This window comes from Zonotrichia leucophrys, chromosome 3 (genome assembly GCF_028769735.1).
Source record: "Zonotrichia leucophrys gambelii isolate GWCS_2022_RI chromosome 3, RI_Zleu_2.0, whole genome shotgun sequence".
NCBI classification, from domain to species: domain Eukaryota; kingdom Metazoa; phylum Chordata; class Aves; order Passeriformes; family Passerellidae; genus Zonotrichia; species Zonotrichia leucophrys.
In genome coordinates, this window is record NC_088172.1 from 43,163,067 (window position 1) to 43,178,804 (window position 15,738).

Here is a 15,738-nt window from a genome sequence, read left to right on the forward strand (position 1 = left end):
ATACTTTTTAACCTAAAACATTCTATGGTTCTGAGATTCTATGAAAGGCTGCCAAGTTCAGTCCACTGTTGATAAAAAAAAGAAAGGCACTTGCCTGTCTTTTATGGTTTTGCTAGTTGTATTCTCTTATCTTCTGGCACCTGCCTTCCACAAATGCATTATACATCTAATGAAGATTTTGGTTTATTTTTCTCACCTTCTGTCCCCTTCATTACACATGTTATCACTTCCCTAACTTCTACCTTATTTGCAGCTCTTCTTATTTTTCCTCTCTCTGAGTTTTCCTATCCTCTTCCTCTGCAATTTCCTATTTAACCCTTCATAATCTTCATGCATTTGAGCACCCTCTTCCATTCATTCCATTAAGTCCATTCATTCTGTTAGTTTTGCAAGCATGACTTTCTTCCTCTCAAGACCCATATTCTTCTTATTGGACCTTTTAAAACACACCTTACAAACAGGGGGGGAATCATCTTCACTTTTTTATTATTTGAAATTAAAATTCCTAGAAATGTTGTGGCAAACTGACTTAAACCATACTAAAATCAAATTTTTAAATGGTGTCACCTGCACTTCCAGGATATTGTTCATGAAGCTCATTTTAGGAAACTTCCTGCTACAAAATTCAACCTACATTCACCAAGTCTGACAAAAACAGAACCCTGTATTTTGTTTAGAATTGCTTCAGGAAGCTCTGATCCTCAGAGAAAACATGGGCAATTTTCAAAGTGTTGCAAATTGGATTTCCAAGAGCAAGATAAATGAAGTGGTAAAAACCCAAGAACATAAAGACAAATATCCAATTTCTTTCTTACAATATTTCTATAAAGTCATAGTCTTCACTACAAGGAAAGTACTTGATGTATGTTTCTCTTTCATATAAAGTTTGATATTGTTGTATAAGTAGTTTTATGTCTCTACTTTGTCTCCAGAACTGAGTGATTTTGTTAGATTGTATTTAAGTAGTTGTCCTAAGAAGATACTGTAGTAAATTTACATCTGACTTTTCCCAGCACTCAGGAAATATAACTTTTCAAGGAAGATATGTTAAAAAATCTCCCAGCTAATTTTAAGGATATTACTTAATTTAGCTTTAAGTTTGCTGATTTAGCAAGTGTTTATTTCTTGAAAACACACTAAAAGAAATAAAAACCTCTCATCATTCCCTAAACACCTGACATATTATTTAAGTAGATAATTTCTCTTTAGTAAACTATCTTCTTCCATCACTATTCTTTCAACACTTGGCTGCAATTTATGCCCAAGAGACAAAAGCCCCTCAGATTGGCATTTCTTCACTGCAAACGCAGTGTTCCAAAGTGGTGGTGAAAAATGTATGGAACTTATGAAAATCTTATCTACCCTCTTTCTCTTTGGCGATTTTAATATCTGATTCAGCAGGAATGAAGACTTCACTTTCTTTCGTGCATTGCAAGACTTTTTTTTTTTCAAATTTTCTTTATTTAATTCTTTTTGAAAAGAGGTCATCTAACTGATTTCCCATCCAGCGTCCTCATACTGAGTAGGACATGGTAATTAATTACCATAATTAAGCTACCTTTGGCAGATGTTAACTCGCCTGCTTTGGTGATACAACACACAAGAGAATCATTACTCTATCCAGAAGACCTATGCAACCTCTCATGAACTTTAGAAACAGAAACCATTTCCTAATATCCAATCTCCTTATTTTCATATAAAATTGAGTTGTTTTTTTCCCTTCCATTTCCATACAGCATGTCATAACTGCTCTCTCCAGGACTTTTTTTTTTCCATACAGAAAGGATACTGTCAGTTTTCCTACAAATAAGGCAATAAAGGTGTGGCATCATGATAAAATGAAAGGCAAGGCTTTATCCTAGAAGGATTACAGCTAATAAAGCCAAGAAAATAATTTAGTTCATGGAAACTGTTTTATAAAATCTGTGGAAAAGGATCCATCACCTAGATATTTATGTATTATATATTATAAATTATATATTCTGTATGATATAATTTACATATTTCTTCATCTGGGATGGGGCAACCCTGCACATACATATATATATACTGGGGAATGAGAGGCTGGAAAGCAGTACCACAGAAAGGGTCCTGGGGGTCCTGGTCAATGGCAAGTTGAACATGAGTCAGCAGTACCCTGGCAGCCAGGAGAGCCAAGCTTGTCCTGGGGTGCATCAGGCCCAGCATCACCAGCTGAGCATGGGAAGGGATTGTACTGCTCTGCTCTGAGCTGGGGCGGCCTCACCTGCAGTGCTGGGGGCGGTTCTGGGTGCAACAACATAAAAAAGACATTAAGCCATAAGAGTGTCCCAAGGAGGGCAACAAAGATGGGGAAGAGTGCAGAGGGTCCTCTGGTAGGAGGAGGGAGGCTCAAGTCACCTGACCTGTTCAGTCTGGGGAAGAGGAGAAGGAAGACCTCATTGCAGTCTACAACTTGTTGTTGAGGCAAGGAGGAGGGGAAGACACTGATCTTTCTGTGGTGAGCAGTGACAGGACTCAAGGGAATGGCCTAAAGCTGTGTCAGAGAAGGTTTAGATTGGATATTAGGAAAATTTTCTTCACCCAGAAGGTGCATTCACTGGGGTATGCTCCCCAGTGAAATGGTTGCAGCACCAAGCCTGACAGAATTTAAGGAAGCATCTGGACAATGCTCTCAGGAACAGTGTGACTGATGGGGATGGTGCTGTGCAGGATAGGGAGCTAGAGTCAATGATCCTTGTGAGTCCCTTCAAACTCAGCTTATTCTGTGATTCTGTGATCATTAGATACTCTCTGAGCACCTAGTATGATAGCTTGAGTAGGATATTTATCTGCTGCTGTAGTATTAATTAAAGGTAAGTGTTTGTACATATTTTTAGCACAAATGTTCTGTGTTCATCTTTAAGGCCATCTAAAGTAGAATACTTACCTGCTGCCACTGCTAACACTTGCAGGCTGTGTTTCCAACGTGTTATAGGTTAGACCAGGCTGCCAGCCATCTGCATAAATGGAATTTCCAGTAAATAAGTCACCTGAAAACAGGATGTCAGTGTTGGCCCATGAGCTGTAGCCTGTGTTGTGAGAATGGGAGTAGACATCAAACTTTCCCAATCTGCTCCTTGCTCTCTGAGCACAAAAGCGTAGCATTCTCTGAGCCATTGCTCTGCCCTCAGTCAAGCCCACTGGGAAGAAGTTCATGGACACTGTAACACTTCAGCCTCACAGTGATTTTGTGCAGCCATGCTGTATGTCTGTGGTGTCCACATGCCCTCTGAACAGAGAGAAGCTGTGAGAAAAGCAGAGAAAAGAATGATGAAAACAATTCTTATCTCATTTGCTGCTCCTGTTGTTTTGTGCATGTGGAATGTATTGGAAGATTGTTTACCTGAAGGAATCTGGTAACTGGATTCTGCTGAGGATTGTTTTGTTTCCTTGGCCATTCACTCAAAGCTGTGTCCTGCCTGTCGGGAGACAGTCACAAGTTTTCTTTAGTATTCTTTAGTATTCTTAGTAGTTAGTAGTAAGTATGATAGTATAGCATAGCATAGCATAGCATAGCGTAGCATAGTATCTCTCTTTAATACAATTGTATTGTAATACAGTATAGTTTTAATAAAGTGAATGTCCAGCATTCTGAAGCCTTGAAGTCAGATGCCAATCATTCCCAGATTTGGGGTCACCTGATTTTACTATATATGTCCACTTGCCTTTCAGGATCAGAAAAGGTCTCCTATCCACCAGACTCCAGTGTGACCCCAAAATCCACACCTAAACTGAATAGTATAGAATTTTGCATTCAAGCTTTAGCCTTCAACATATTCTAAGAAATCAGTTTTGGTCACCATCTCTCCTTGTCCCCAGATGCAGGTGGTAAATTGTACTAAAGTCTTGCACTGTTACTCCTCATGGAGCTTTCTCTTAGTGACATCTTTCTCTTAGTCCACTGCAAGACAGATGTATAAAATTTAACTTGCACAAAATTGTGACTTTATGCTTTGTCCACAAAAGAAATTATTTTTTGCCTCTATTTCTCCACCTACAAGATCTGAAGTTGTGAATGTTGTTTTAGAAATTGAAATATCTAGGACCAGGAAGCACTTGAATTTTATTCACTTTTCCTACTTTCATTTCCATATATCATAATCATATTAATAATCACCAAGGTTGAACCAATCTGTTCTGTAAGTAACTTTGGTTTTTTAATATTTGCACCTTGGAAAGTCCTACTTGAAGTTCAAGAAATATATGGAAATATTTTTGGAAGACAGGGTTATTCTGAGAAAGAAATTTATATTACATTTAGATGATGATGTTCATATGTTTCAGCTCTCAGAAATAATACATTTATGGCTTCTTCTGTGGTTTCCCACTTCCCACCTATCTCTTATGTCAGGATGCTTTTTTTCAGTGTTTGAATTGTAATCTATTGTTCAGCTCTGTAAATTTCTGGAGATATATCCAAATAATGTGAATTCTAGTGCAAAAGAGAATGTGATGGAATTGCCCATGCCTACGTTATTTCTTCATAATGGTGTTGCCTTAATGCTGTACAAATTCTTGGACTTCATATACCATTAATTTCAGCTTACTTTCTTAATCGAAATTCTAAGAGGCAGAAGGCCTTAAAGAGAAAATTATCCCTGAAAAGCAGAAGAAATGTTACTACATCTTCCCTTACCCTCAGGCATGTAGGCACCAAAGCTTTTTTTAAATTTCTTGAAGCACTTATCTAATGTAAAAAATGTGAGGGTTTTTTTTTTTTTTTTTTGCCCAAATACATTTTAGAAGAGAGCAGTGAATGAACAGGTTTTAGGGGGTTTGCTTTAATAAATGTAATGGGTGATGAGCTGCTGCCCTCAGATATCACCTCTGATCAAGCCCTGTGTACTGTACATAGGAAGGTGAATTGACATAATTCTTAGAACAGCATTTTTCAGCAAATTGTCCTGTCAAATAGGGAAATTTTATTCAAGCCTGCAAATGTGATAAGCCTGACCCTCCAGGTCTGCTTTGAAAGGTCATTTTGATTAGTATAGGCAAAATGGGAAAGTGCCTGGAGTCTTTTGGCTTTTAATAGCCAAATGGCCTGATTTTTATGAAGTGTAAAGCATGTACAGATTCTGCTGAACTCAATGAGAGCAGCAGGCATCACAGATTCCTGACAATCAGTCCAGGCATTTCCTCACTTCATTCTCTCTTCTCCTCTCCCTCACTGCTCTTTTCTCATTATGAAAACGTAATAGCCTTTTGGACAAAGAACATCCATTCGTGACCCAGTAAATTATTTTAATTTCAATGTTGTATACTGAGAAAACTGTTAAAGTTTCCTTTCAATTTGTCAGAATTGAATTATGTTTCAGGCAACTACCAGAGGCCCCTTACAGCATCAACCACAGCCAACTGGCAGTGGGACCAAAACTATTTAACAGCACAGAGTTCTGTGTGGTTAAATTTATTATGAGTTATCCATAAAGTATCCACACTCAGACCTATGAAACTAAGGTTCTCAGCTCTGTTCTAAAATTATACAGGACTGTCATCAAATTAACTTTCTCTGGAAACAAAAATTGCACTGTTCTAATATTCAGCCAAGCTGTTGCTCAAGAAGGATGAGAGGATGGAAACAAGGGCTTAGAAAGAAGAAAAAAAAATTGCAGCTGTCTTTATTGCAAACACTTTTTAAACAATGTAAATTTAAAATTAACTGTTATTATTATAGATACAAAAGAACATCACAAATTTAGAACAAATTTTACTCAACCAGAACTTTTTTAGTCACAGAAAAGTAGCAGTTTAATTAGTCTAGGACAGTTAAGCATTGTATGCCATTTCTATAGAAATACATGTATATTTACTCATACTTGAGAGTAGAAAATCTATCCGTGTAAATTTTAAATATATTTTTATACTCTACACACCCAACATTTTTATCCAAAGATGACCAGATGTACACTAAGGTTCATATTTTCCAACATCATCCATTGAAATAATTTTACCAATATAAAACTGCATGTAGTCATAGCAGAGACTTTTGAGTTCAAAAACATTTCTTGCCATTTTAAAAAACCATTCAACTTCTCTGTGCAATGGATTTATGACTTGCATTTATTAATTTGATTCTTTCATCCACCTCTCTATTCCCTTTATATTAATTTCATGTTTCAGATACACTCTGTCAGAATGCAAAAATTAATTTTAAAAATTATTTAAGAGCAAATGATTGAATAAGAAGACAATGTGACAGAAAATAATTGGACATATATAGATATTTTAGGCATGAGACTAGCCCAGAGCAATAAAAGGTCAGTCCAGTTTACATTTCTTCCAAAGAATAATAGGAATGAAGGACAGCAGTGGCAAAGAAGGACAGCCAAGAAAAACACACTGCACTGGGAGCTGTGATTATATATTTTACTCAGACTCATTGATGATGCTTTTAGGAATATTTCCATTTTATCAAGACTTCCAAATCACCTACAGCAGAATGGAATAGGAGACAAACTGCATCAACACTTTGGCTTGAGGTGGTCTACTAGGGAATTTCTCAGAGAAGGGCTACCACAGGACTTTTTAACTTCACTGAGAAGAGGGGGGTTTAGTATGTCTTGATATTAAGTAATTTCAGTGCTGACAAGTATCAGTGTAAGAAGAGTAGTTCAGAAATTGGATCAGATAGTAAATAGTTTAAAGGACAATGCACTATTATGTACGATAACAGTTCTAAAAACCCTCACTAAACTGGGCCTTCACTTAAAATGGCAGACTAATCTAAAAATCTGTAATCTGTCAAAGGTATACAGTGTGACTATGATTTTTTTATGAAAACCACTTTCAGATCAGACTTGAGAGCAAATAAAAATGAACCGATGTGGAGAGAAGACACATGAGAGCCAATAAAAACCTATTTAGTTGAGTAGAAATGGAAACATTCATCATATTATTGAGCATGCATTGTTGCAAAAAACGAAAGAAAATCTTACAGATTTAAAGATGACAAGATAGAGTTTGTTGTATAAAGAAAAGTGAAAAACAAAACAAACCAAAAAACCAACTATCCAGTGTATATTTTCTGTCTCTTACAATGTAATCAACCAAAAGGTTGTAGAAGAATATCATATTCAAGGGGTTGAAGATATCTTCTCAGTTTTTTTGGGTACTATAAGAACAAGGGACAGATGAAGAGGAAAATAAGAGCTTTCTAGAGTGAGATAAAAAATTCTTGACATCATGAGAAAGTCAACTATTCCAAGGTCTGTTTAGCAGGGTCAGCTGCAGCAGGTTGCCTGAGACAGTATACAGCCTTTGAACAGGTCCACAGGTGGAGATTCCATGACTTTTCTGGCCAACCTGTTCTACTATTTAACCACCCTCACAGTAAAAGGAGGTTTTCTTGTGGTTACATGAAATTAACAATGCTGTTGATCAAGAATCTGAATTAGGACAAGTTCTTGTGGGAGCAGGTTTAATGTCCAAAGGGAAAAAAACTGAGAGCACCCATGATATTCTATCCACAGAGGTCCAGTTTTACAGATTTAGATTAGTCATAATAAGAATACAACAGCAACACAGTTTTGTAGGATGAAGGAAAAGAGAACAAACTTGTGTTTGTGTATTATTGTCTCCTTCCAAGAAGACTGCTAATCTACATTTGGTTGAATTATTTTATAATTTTTGTGCCTCTTTGAAGAATGCACCGATTTCCTGTGTGTTAAGGGAATTCTGTCTCCAGTTCCTCTTACACATGTTATAGAGGACATGCTACTTGTATTTGAAAGGGTTCAGACAGTTTAGGAAGTAAGGCCAAAAGGGCCTGCTTACATTAGGTCAAAATAAGTCCATCGTATAAGATAAGGAACAGGAAAGAGCAGACAGACCAAAAGTCTGCAGCATCAAACTACCTTGCAGTATTTTGAAGACAATTAATTAGGTAAGTTTTGCTGTATGAGGCAGGGGAAATCAGACATAGTACCAGTCTATTTGGGAACCTTGTCAATCTCCTCAGAGAGAAAATTTCTCCATACGTCAAATCCAGCAATCAGCAAAGCTTTGTGACCAAGACACGTCAGCCAGTCTGAGAGGTTTTTTTATACTATGTAATTTCACATTTTTGATAGTCATGAGGAATATGACAAATCACACAGGAAAATATATTAAAAATATTAAACATATGACAAGAAAAATCTTTCCCTGAGTCCCCTGATGGACTGAGAAGGAAATGCTAGAAGGAAATTTGATATGTTGACAACTCACAGACATAAGACTAACTTATATCTTTGTAATTGTGTCCTAGGAAGGCTGGAGCTGATAATACTGTGTGACTAAATAGTGGGAGTCCAGACTGTTTCACACATTATTCTCCCTCCTCTTTGAGTTTCAGAGGTTGAAGATGTATCTGGCTGGCTCTAATGTTTACAGTGTATGCATTGGGCCTTGTTTGAGCTGTCAAGGGAGTCTAAACCCTGAGCCAGCTTGGCTGTGGAAGTGTATCCATGTACTGGAAGTGTACAGGGGTAGGAGAAGCAAAAGATGGAGCAATCCATACAGATTATCCATTGCTCCACAAAGACCGTTAAAAGATTAGTTTGTGCTGTTTCTAAAGTATCCTTCACATAATTAGGTAGCATAGAAAATGTAATTTTTTTTTTCCTATAGGCACTTTTCAGTATAAAATACAGGCATATATTAGCTTCCATCCTCTCTACTTCCCCAAATGTCTGGTTTGCCTTTCCACTTACTTTCTCAGCTTGTTAATATGTGAAGCTTGACATGTCAAGAGCATGAGTTCTAAAGAAATGCATGTGAGGGTATGTATTTCAAAGCAATTAAGCACAGATAAAGAAGAAAAAAAGTCCTAGGTAGGACTTTCCAAAGTTGCTAGATCCTGACCTCCCCATGAAAGCTGCTCTTAGGTGATATTTGTACTTTCAGGTATTCAAAAATGGTCTCTAGCTTTAAGCAAATTTGCAGTATGAATAATGTCTAATTTATAAGCGATTTTAACAGAATCCTGCATGTATTTGACATGAAGGTTTTAGAAAATAACTGCTTAGTTTTAGAAGAGAATTTATTTGGGTTGCTTAGCTAAACATATCCCTAAAAAGTACTTATGACAATGACATAAGTTCCATTCCAGAGTTGTTCAGACTATTACATTGCCATGAAGAATTGGTTTTTTGCAGTCTCCAGGGATACCAGAATTAGACTCAAATATATATTCATTTAAAATCCAGATTTGTCATGAGCCTTAGGTAATTTCCCATTAAAAACGAAGGATAAGAATCAGAATTGTAATCTGACACCTGCTGATGGATTCACATTTTATTGACTTATAAAACTAGTATGTTTGATCTGAGTGTTTTGTGAGCAAGTTCTCAATTTTCCAACAGAACCATTAAAAAAAAAGTCAAGTCCTTTTAAAAAAAGGAAAGGAAGGAAACTAAAAAATCTATCGAAGACACATGTTTTTCCCAAGAAAGGCTGAGAGGGAATTTGGACTTTCTTGACCTTCAATATAACTGGGCTGTAGAGCATACTGAAGAAAAACAAAATGAAGGCAGAAAAACCGCCCCAAATAATCCCGCTAAAATTTAAGCACAGTTCCTGGTGAAGCATTAGTGTGTTTGAAATAATATTTTCCATAGTCCAAATCATGCCTTTTGTTCACCAAGTCTGAAGCTCTGAGTTATACACGGTATTTTGCAAACAAATATTTCATATCCCAGTGACCATCCACCTGTGCACCACAAGACATTAAACAAACCATGTAATGTGTATGACATGAAAAGCTGCTCAGAAGCACCAGGAAAGTTGTCATTTGGACTCAAGGACTGGTATTCAGAGATCCTGATTATGACACCATTGTAGTTTGCTGGTTTACACTGGCAATGGAGCTATTCCCTTTTTCTCTCCCAGCTGGGGCAAACCACTCTCCCAGCTAACACAAATTAGGAGGCTTGCTGACTTACTGCTGCCAAGGCACTTTTCAGACCCTTGGGTAGAAAGCCTGTTCTGAATGCTGTGTTCCATCAATATACAGATTACAAAGCCATTTGTCAGATGGTGGCAGGTTTTGATCCATGGCCGAAAAGAAATCAGATTGCAGAATATTTTTCAGGGGCAAGACTTCAAGAGAAATTACTCTTGATGGAGCACCTTAGACAAGCAACCCATTTTTACATGGTAATTTACATGCTGAAGCATAATATAAATGTTAAAACCTTAGATGACTTTGGAGCAGGAGAAAAATATTCCCTTGCACTCCTTCCTGATCCAAAGTTATGTATAGCCTCAGTACTTACTCTTTTTTCTGAGCTCTGGCATTTCTTGGACTTCCATCACTGTCTCTAAATAAAAATTCTAGGGCACAGAGAAGACAGTAATTCAGGTGATGGCTTAAGGAACTTTGCTTCTCAGCTAAAAACTGCCAAAATCAGAATTACAAATTATTTGAAGTAACAATAGATGTTACTTCAATTTTATTAATGTTCTTTCAAAAATACTCTATTTTTAAATGGGAAAAACCCACCCCACACCTGTGTAACACTTAACTGGACTGCAGAGTTCTGTGTTTTGGTAGAAACAACATCCTAAATGCCTGTGGATTGGAAGGATAAAGGTCTATAGTAACACATCTGCTGGAGATAAGCATCCTTAAAGAACTGTGCTTTAAATATCTGAGGGTATTTTGAATGAAAGATTTAATGGCCATTTTCACACTAATACCATCACATCAGAGGGGGAAAACAGACATAATTTCCCTAATTATATCTGCCAAAAAAGCTGAAGAAATTCTATTTGCATTACTGAAGTAAGAGAATATAAGTGTATCTATGAGCAGCTGGTTGAAACTTTCAGATGGCAAATTATGCATAGACACTTAAATGAGTTTTTATGTGCCATGCTGTGATGAAGGGAATGTCTTCCAGCTGGGATGTAGTCAGAATAACTGGTAAACTTTATCACTGTATTATGATGTAAAATTTATCATTGTATTACTGCATCCATAATTTGAAAATAGTACTATTTCTTTTTTAATACCCAGCTTCCTCTGCTGGGCTCTGTGGGCTAAAAGCATAATTGCTGAATATCATAGAGATTCCCTGAATCCAGCCTTTTATTTCTCTATTATGCTACTTCATCACCTTACTTTACTCCCAACAGTATTGCTTTAAAAATTAGGCATAGAGAGTTCAAGCTCATTGACATTAAACAGATTGGTATTTGTTCTTCACTTAGGTTCTATGTTTTAAATGTTTCAGGTTTATGAAAGAAAAAAGTTAATTCAATGCAAATTTAAATATTAATCAAATGTGAATTTGAAGTTTACTGAAGAACTGCTATGATCTACCCTATCTCTCCCCTTCATTCCTCTTAGCTTTCATTTTTATGACTTACATAATTTTCTTTATTTTCTGACCACCTGCTGACTCAGCTACTGACATACTTTTAATTTAAATGAGATCTTTCACTGACATTAGTGGGAGGCAGAGGTGCAAAGAGACTTCCTTGAGCCAGAAAGAATACAGAACAAGACATAGACAGGATTAGCAATTATGAGTACTTGATTATATAGGTTAGATAAGGGTTTAGCTCATTCAGATTCTGTAATTCTTTCTTTAACTGCTTTAACCTGTATGTCTATTGTAATTGCCTGGTGATTTCTAAAATAAATGAGCAAGCTTATCCAACAAAATGAAAAAAATCAGACACTTGGAGGACACAGAGACAAAAGTATATCTAGAAATACATATAACACACACATATACACACACGTCTCCTTTTTTGAGGGTACATATATATATATGTATAGTTTTTCTAGTCTTACTCCTACTGAGATGTCTTGTAATAATTTACTCTTATTTTATGGCCGTGGTTCCCATACTATGTTCCATTCTATGTGCCCATAGAAATTATTTTCACCTACTCACCAGGCTGATGGTAATGGTATATATGATTCTCTGACTCTATTTGTTGAAAATTTTTCCAAGTTCTACATCTGTTACTTGGTTTTGGGACTCAATTACTCATAGTTTCCATTATTTTAAATACTCCTTTCCTTGTGTTTTCCTCATTGATATCTTTAATTATTAATTCTTCATTATTTTCTTCTCACCAGCTTCATTTATCAAGGCCTTAGGAGCTCTTATGCGTTATGATTTCTTTAAAAATACCTGGTTTACTATTATACAAAATCACAAGGAAGATTCAATACATATAATTTCAGATCTTTGATTTTTACAGACTTGGTTTTGGAAAGTTGCCATCAATAAGCACCCTACCAACAGATGAAGCCTTTTAGATCATTAATTAATTGTGTTAAAGAGAAAATTGTTAGGCTGACATTATGTCAGCCACAGAGAATGATAATGTATGAATTAATAAGTTAAAGGTTCCCCCTAGTTATACAGATAGCTGCCTCAATTTTGGGTTAGATCTATCATTTCATTTCAGCATTTTAAAACAGTCAAATAGTAAATAGTAAAAATGAAAGGAAAATCATCATTTGTCTTGAACACTGGGATGTATACACACTTTAATAACTACCTAGAAAATAAATTGTGAGCAGCAAAACCTGCCCCAAACCTCATCAGATGAAACTTGGTGCCTATATTCATGAATCTATCAACTTCCCACTGAGTCAGCATTGTGCTAGCATGCAAGTCATTCTCATCTTTCTAAAATTAATTCCCTTGTGAAGAAAACATGAGTTCAGGGGATGTGCCTAATTAAATATGGTTGCATTTTCACATCTGCCCTGGATTTTGGAGGGCCTTTTTCTATTGTGATTAAATAGGCCAATTTCTGACCATGTTTTTCTTACTGGTAAAAAACTGTGCAATCCATGGAGCTTATTATGTTATGTCCCAGGACACAAAGGAGTGCCATCGTGAATATGAAAACACTTTTAAAACCACCAGAGCTATCTCTTACTTTCTGTATTAGCTGACTGAATACATCAGGTGAGTTTTAACACTCTGTGTGTATTTTGTGTACTTCAGTTTGATTGCATATTTTAATAAGAATTCACTGTCACAATAATAAAGTGTTCCCACTGAAAATGCAGTTGGTTTTCCAAAGCTGTTGGAAAACAGCATTGAGGCATGATATTCTTAGTCAATGGAAGTTGATTGGTTCAGCTGTCTTTATGTGAAGCATACATTTATAAGTAAACAGCTGGACTCTCCAGAAGCTGATCTGCACCTGTACTGCCTTCAACATGCCCTGATAGTCAATTAATTTCATTGGTTTTGGACCCCAGAGCAAAACTAAACCTGAAACCAAAATGGAACAGAGGTACTTGGTTTTGCAAGGACTGCCCAGAAAGGATTCAGATTCATTCCACTACCATCACCTTGGCATAATGAAATCACTGATAAGATAAAAATCAATCATATAAAATGTTGGCAAAGTTATCTCCAATGGCTAATCTCACCCCCTCCTAGAACTTTCCCATTTTTGCTTGGAAGTGTGTTTACTCTTACCTTCAGCTTCTATAACAGTTTGTGCAAAGAAGCTGGGTCCAATCATGACTGAGAACTTCCTCACTTAATTAGTGTTGAAATCCCAAACGGACCAGCAGTTTCCCTCAGATTTCATTAGGAAAGTTTTGTACAGATTTTAGTGGCTATATTCATGGTGAGCAGTAGAGGCATTGGAAGGGAGAATGGAGGCATTTAATGGTTCCACCTGTTAGTGTACACAAGATTGCATGATTATCCATTTACAACAGCCAAAATGGAAACAGCTGTCCTAGAACAATTTAGAACTTTATCCTCCACTTAACTGCACAGATGAATAAAAATCTATTTCCAAAGCAAATTATTCTGGATACCATCTAAAGGTATTTAACAAGTTATTTACATTTGTACTAAGGCTTTTGAAGCATTCAGATTCATTCATATGTTTTATCTTTAAAAAAAAAATTGCATGAGATTTGATACAAAAGCTATGAGACACATACAGTGCAGGAAGGCATCTCCAGCACAACTGGGTGCAACTCCCTAAATGCAGCTCAGCAATCAGCTTCCCTTGTTACTGCTCTTCTAAGAGTCTGGATAAGAGACTGCCTGTGGTTGGTGCCATGGTGCTTTGTAATGTGTCTCTGTCTGAGTATCTTTAAAGACATTGCAAAAAATATTATTTGGAATGCCTTGAGCTAGTACAGCCTCTCTACAGACTGAAACAACAGCTGTCTCATGTATTTTAAAAGTGCTGTCTCTACTGGTTTCCTCCCAGCATGAAAAGAAAATTACAAACATTAAAAGGCTTTTGGTACACCCAGATTTTGTACTCTTTTTTTTTTTTTTTCTTTTGCCTCCAGTGCAAAGCATTATGCTTTGAATTTAATCCCAAAGATCCTGCTGTCTAAAGCAACAATGTGCATTTGGGGAGAAGCACTTTTCTGAAGATGCAGATTGACACAGTGACCCATGTCTTTTCTGAAAGTGTCACAGGGCTTTTGAAACCAGCATGGATAATCCAAATATTTTAGCAGTAAGAAATCTGCAACAGCTTTCTTTTCTGAAAAACCATGTGCTGCTCAAATGCCTCAGCAGCACTTCTGTGGCAAGATGGGTGAATTCTCTTACCACAAGCTATTAAGGAACAGCTGCTTCAATAATAGATTTGAGGAACTCCCCAATTCTCCATTCTCTCTTCTGCTCCCCACAGAGTGAGAAGGCAAAGAGGATTTATTTGAAGCTGTGCTATGTCTTTAGACTTCTTGAAAAGCCAAGGGAATTCTGTATAGGCACTCTATTTCCATATGAACTAATTATTTTGTCCAAGTGACTGACTTTTGTCTCCAGACACTTTTTCATTAGTTCTACTTAATATAGTCACTCAGTTCTCTATATTGTATTTTCAGTACCTCCCCTTCATCATGTTCCATGACTTTTTTTTTTTCAATTTGAAAGGTCTTCATCTCGTAGGGAGATTCCATGTAGCTTAAAAAGGTTTGAACTCATTTATCAGCTCTTTCCTCAGCAAGGATGTTTACAGAGCCATCTTCCTGCCCACAAGTTTCCATTAAAAATTATAATAAATTATTAATTTTATAATAATTAATTACTATAATACAGTTAAAATCTAACTTTTAAATTATTTATGAATTATAATAAAACTATTTATTTTAATTATTTATTATTTTAAATTATGTTTCTTTATTAACTAAAACTGAAATTAGGTAACAGGTTACAAATTAAGGAGAACATATAGGCAGAATGAAGCACACATGCACAAAAACTTTTGAGTCTTCATTCATGAAGAAATCATTAGAGAAATGGGGAAAATATTGTCTTCCAGTAAGGAGGTAGGGTGACCTTTTTAATCTTGAAATAATCTCCTGAAACGGTAACAATAATAAATTCTTGAAAAAAATAAATTTTGATCGAATATAATTTATTGATTTTCTTGCTTTGAATTATTTGGGAATTTGTGGTGGCATGCAGCTCACTCATGGCTCTTCAGAATAAGACTAGGGGCATTCCTGAATTTGTTCAATGCTGCTTTGCCATACTGAGTTACTCAGATACACAAGGTCTATTTGTGTCTGGGACACTTTATCACATTGCAGAGTGATAATATAAAAGCAAACAAAAAAATCCTCATCCTTGTTTTGTAATGCAGCACAAAAATAATATAAAGCATGGTTTAGCTCAGGGAGATGATATTAAATAATATGTCCCTTGAAAGCCTAGGGGGTTAAATCATAGTAGTAGTGCACATTGTAATGGCTTATGATGCTTTGTGAGAAATGAT

The 15,738-nt window shown here is 36.2% G+C and overlaps 1 long non-coding RNA gene across 1 annotated transcript; it reads right to left on the reverse strand.

Moving 5' to 3' along the window:
* Positions 1 to 3,146: 3,146 nt before the first annotated feature.
* LOC135445185 (uncharacterized) lies at positions 3,147 to 13,588 on the reverse strand. The gene is made up of 3 exons (XR_010439474.1): positions 13,461 to 13,588; positions 3,365 to 3,440; positions 3,147 to 3,265 (listed from the first exon to the last, which is right to left on the reverse strand). It is a non-coding gene; the product is annotated as an uncharacterized LOC135445185 (long non-coding RNA).
* Between the last annotated feature and the right edge of the window lie 2,150 nt (positions 13,589 to 15,738).